Here is a 4910-nt window from a genome sequence, read left to right as displayed (position 1 = left end):
ACCAAAGAACTCAAACTCCACTGCGAGTAGCACGGAGGCTCCAGGCACAGGCAGCACGGGAGAGCCACACGCGGGCCTCGGACCGGAGCAGCCACCCGTGAGGGGGACAGGCCAGGAGCACGGCCACATGGCGCTCGGGGTTCTAACAGGCAGGATGAGCCCGAGCCCCGACGGCACCAGCCCGTCAGCAGAGATCCAGAAGCCAGAGGGGATGCCAGCTGAACGGAGTCTCAGGGGTGAAGGGGAGGAGCCAGGCAGAGGGAAGAGGAGGGTGCTGGACCCGACCTACAGGACAGGAGCAAGCGGGAAGGCCAGAGGCTCAGGGATGCTCGTGCGGAATCCAGGGAAGACTGTGCAGGGGAGGCGGCGGAGAGGGAGACTTTCTGCAGGGTGGGGGGGGGGGGGCGCCAGTCTCTGCTGAAGGGAAAGGAGCCTGAAAGGGGAAGGAGGGCCAGAGCCCCAGGGAGAGGCAGGTGGGGGCAGGGGGAAGAGTAAGGCATCCGGTTTACATTTTGCTTTGGATTTTTCATTTAATGATGGGAGAGAGAACTACAGGAGAAGCTTGGCTATCAAGACCTACACAAAGAGGAGGAGAAAGCAGGGTGAGGCAGCAAAAGCACCCCCCCCCCCCCGGCATCCCAGGGCTCTCCCTGCTCTCAGCACTTCTGAGCAGCACGCAGATCAAGAACCCCACGAGGGGGGCACCTGGGGCGGGGGGGGGGGCTCAGTCAGTTAAGCCTCCGACTTCGGCTCAGGTCATGATCTCACGGTTTGAGATTCAAGCCCCATGTAGGGCTCTTGCTGGCGGCATGGATTCTCTCCCTCTCTCTGCCCCTCCCCCACTGGCTCTCTTCCTCTCAAAATAAATAAACTTGAAAGAGAAAACAAACGAACCCCAGGAGAATCAGGAGCTAGAACCCAAGCAGAGTCACGGACTTGGAGGAACTCGGCCGCCTCCACGCCGCCCCCACCCCTCTCCCCCACCCGCCGCCCCAGCAGGGACAGCAGACAGTGCCCTCAGCACCAACAGATGCCCCACCGAAGGTGTGAGAAGCAGGGGAGGGGTAAAGACCCGTGAACAGCTAAGAGGTAAAGTCCTGACAGGCCGCTTTCACTCCCGAACCACAGAAAATAGCTCACAGTGCTCGGACCGCACTCCGACCCCGGAAAGCCAAAACGGTCACTCCGCTCACCGACCTAAGCTTGTTCTCACTCTCGTGTTGAGCACTGAATGCGGAGCCCATCTAAATTAGACTGGGCCCCGAAAGCCCACGTGAGAAAAGGGAGCTCTCCTCCGTGTATACAAAGTGACATCCGATTGGGGAAGGGGGGGCGTCCCACTAGGATGCTGTGTGGACAAAGGGGTAAAACTTCCCTCCCGCCACCTGAGAGTTCGGTGTCCTTGGCCTGACCATGAGCTGCCCCGAATCTCGAGGGACAGCACCCCATCTGGCGCTCACGTCCCTCAGGACAGGCAGCTCCCAACTGGGCGGCTGCCACCACTAACATTCCCGTTTTATGGGGGAAACAGCAGCACCCCCCCTCCCCGCCCCCATTTAGGAAGGTTCTGCTGAATCATCATAAGTGAAGTTTCAAGATTGCACAAACAGCCAAGTTCTGCTCCCGATGGAGAACAGCTACTCATAAAGCTGAGAACAGTGTGGGCATGGCGGGTGTGGAGCACCACAGAGGAAGCAAAATAACCCGAGTCTCCCTGGCCCCTCAGGGGACACAGCTGTGGGATGGAGAAGTTTTGTTTTTTGTTTAATTTTTCTTTTTTGAGAACAAGTGAGCGAGCAAGCCAGAGAGGGTCAGAGAGACTGGGAGGGAGAGAGAATCCCAAGTAGGCTCTGTACCAGCAATGTGGAGCCCGACTCGGGGCTCGAACTCACGAACTGTGAGCTCACGACCTGAGCCAAAACCAAGAGCTGGACGCTTAACCGACTGGGCCACCCAGGTGCCCCTGGGTAATTCTTGTTTCTGAAGTGAATGTTCAACATTATAAACCATAAAATGTTATCAAAACATCACAGATGCACATGGACACTTAGGCCATTTCCCAGATTGAAATCCCAACCAGCATATTGGCCAAGAATTTCTCTCCCAGAAATAACGTGGCCCTTTGTTCACCTGGCGTCCAATGCTAGTTGTCTGCACATGAGACCCTCTGGAACATTAGCTTAAGTTCCCAGAGGTGGGAACTTCTCCCATTTACAAAAAGAAAAGTCTGGGCCACGAAAGTTCCACTTCTAAGGATTTCTTTATCGTTGATAATAGTTACACAATTTCACATTTGAAACAAAGTTCCTCATAAGGACCGCACACATCGGTCTGCAGAGAAAGGTACGATTTACACAAAAGCCACAGGAGCCCCATGCGGACATGCGGACGGCTGTCCCGGAGAGGCACGGAGATGGGACAGAGGCTGCAGGCCACGCTCAGGGGTCAGGTCTCCCGAGGACGAGAGCGAGGAGGGCCCAGGTGGCCACCACGCCACAGACCCTGCAAGACAGAGCACGGGTCAGCGGTGCCGGCCGGACGGCCGCGTGTGCGCTGGCAGGTGTGAAAGCCCAGACACGCGGGCCCCCCGCTCCGTTGACCCAGACCGTCCTGTCTTCCCCTCACTTCCCCAGCGCGAGCTTCCGCCGTGAGCGCAGAAGGGCTCCGAGACCCACCCGGACCGGTCGTCCTCCTAGCGGTTTACATCAGAGGTTGGCAGGCAGGAAAACATCGCCAAGGGGCCAAACGTCTTGAAGCATGCCGTTTTCTACACATACGGCTCCCAACCGGCAAGCCGAAACCCTTACGACGCAACTCCACCTTTTAGTTACGCGGGCCAAAAAACCCCGATTCAAACTCGACCCCGCTCCGGTCTGCCCGGGACCCCCTTGGGCACCCCCCTCTGCTGCCATGCAGTGCAAGCCCCAAAAGCCGACGGCACGCCCGCCTGGCTCCCCGACTTCCTCCCTGGCCCTCCATGTCCTCTGCAGTCTGCGTCCCACCTCTGCTGAAAACCTCTGACCACCCGCGGCTTCGCCCACGGCCCTCACCCGCAGCCCTCCACCCCGTCCGGCCCACGTACCTGTGTCCCTTCTCTCCTCGTGGCCCCTCTCGAGGGCCTTCGCCCGCTGCCTGGACACGGTCCTCCCCCGCGCTCTGCCTGGCTCGTTCCCTCACCTCCCTGGAGACTTTAATGGGGTCCCACCTTCTCCTTTAACCGTCCCGCCCCTCTCTGGCCCTCCACTCCCACCTCCTGAGGGCTCTTCTTTTTAACAGACACTTGTCACCTGATCCGTCGCGCAATTCACTTGTCACCTCCCACTGGAGTGTGAGTTCCACGAGGGCAAGATTGCGCTTTGTTCACTGACGAAGGCCTGGAACCTAGGCCAGCACCCAACACAGCGGACGTTTACCAGAGCCCTGTCCGGTCTCACTGACTAACGTTCAGGCCACCATACTCGCCAAGGACCCCTTGACCACACGCTAGCCAGCGAACCGTGCCCCACTCAGCCCCAGCTGGCGCCGCGGGCCAGTCCAGAGGGCAGCCTCGGCCCTGGTCACTTACTGCAACAAGCAGTTGATGTCGGGGGAGTGTCTCCAGTACCGATAGAGGGAGATCTGCAGGGTGGGGTGGCCCCGGTACTCCCTCAGGATGCTCCGAGCGCTGCCAAAAGAGGGTCTCAGATCAGGCGTGCAAGTATCAGCCCTGCGTCTCTGAGCAGGCCGCAGGAGGCCGCAAGGAGACAGGGAGGGCTGCGGGGCGGGAGGGCGGGCTGCGGGGCGGGAGGGCGGGCTGCGAACCCAGGCACCTACTCCTTGAACTTATTGGTCAAGAGCAGGAACTGGCTCCGCGACAGTCGCCGGACATCGAACTTGCAGAGATTCTGAAACTCACGGTACACTTGCTGCTCGCTGACCCCAGGCCACCTCCGGACGCTGAGGAGGAGGATGGGAGGTCGGATACTGGGGTAATCTGGACCAGAAAAGTTCTAGAAGACAGGGAGAAGAAAGGAGGAGATTCTCTGCCATTCCTACTGGCAACCTACCCCAGGGTTTGAAGACCCTGAGAGAGGCTAGGAAGGGCTCTGTCTGGGCTGGGAGGGGAAGGAAGGAATGAGCGCGTCCATGCGGGTTTGGGCAGGAAGACACAGAACAAGCCTAGCAGGGCGGGAGCGCCCCCTTCTGAGAGACCCCCGGACCAGACTGCTCCCCGCACGCGGCTGAGTAGGGGAAGGAGCGAAACAAAAGCTACTCACGATCTTAGGGACCCCGGCTCGGATAAGATTCACCTGGTTCACATAGGGAGCCAGCACATCGAGGTACAGAGGGAAGGACAGCTCAGGCAGGGAGCCAGCTCTACGGGGACAGAGAAAAGCCCGGAGCACTCAGGCGTACCAGCAGTTACACACAGGTCCTCGGCCACAGCTGAGGGTCCGGGGACAACAGGGGAAGGCCCTTCCTCCCTCCAAGTCCACGTGCTTCCCCCAACTGGCCAATCTCACAGAGCTCTCTCCAGGCCCAGGCCAAAGCAGAACTTGCACTTTGGTAAAGATCCCTTGACAAACATTAGCAATGGGCTCAGAGAATTCGTGAGAGGCCGCTGTCCCCAGGTCCACTTTATCATCCCTTGATGGGACCATCACCCTTGATTCCAAAAGGCCGTCCCTCACCCCTCGACCCACCACGCCCTGCCTCTGTCCAGACACCACCAGACCCCTGAGCACAGGTCTGTGAGAAGACACAGGCCTTGGAGCCAGGCAGGCCCAGCAGCCATAGAACTTCTCTAAATCTAGGAGGGCTTTTAGGTCAAGAGGACTCAATCAAACAAAAGGATGTAAGGCACCCAGGTGCCACCTCCGGACACTAAGGAGGAGGATGGGAGGTCGGACACTGGGGTCATCTGGACCGGA

General features: G+C 59.1%; 1 long non-coding RNA gene across 1 annotated transcript; it reads right to left on the bottom strand.

Annotated features, from left to right (window-relative positions):
• Positions 1–2241: 2241 nt before the first annotated feature.
• LOC125918269 (uncharacterized) lies at positions 2242–4627 on the bottom strand. The gene is made up of 4 exons (XR_007456410.1): positions 4257–4627; positions 3814–3989; positions 3566–3664; positions 2242–2502 (listed from the first exon to the last, which is right to left on the bottom strand). It is a non-coding gene; the product is annotated as an uncharacterized LOC125918269 (long non-coding RNA).
• Between the last annotated feature and the right edge of the window lie 283 nt (positions 4628–4910).

Source organism: Panthera uncia, unplaced genomic scaffold (genome assembly GCF_023721935.1).
Source record: "Panthera uncia isolate 11264 unplaced genomic scaffold, Puncia_PCG_1.0 HiC_scaffold_616, whole genome shotgun sequence".
Taxonomy (NCBI): Eukaryota; Metazoa; Chordata; class Mammalia; order Carnivora; family Felidae; genus Panthera; species Panthera uncia.
The sequence above is the reverse complement of the archived record's forward strand: the minus strand, read 5'-3'. Positions and strand labels throughout refer to the sequence as shown.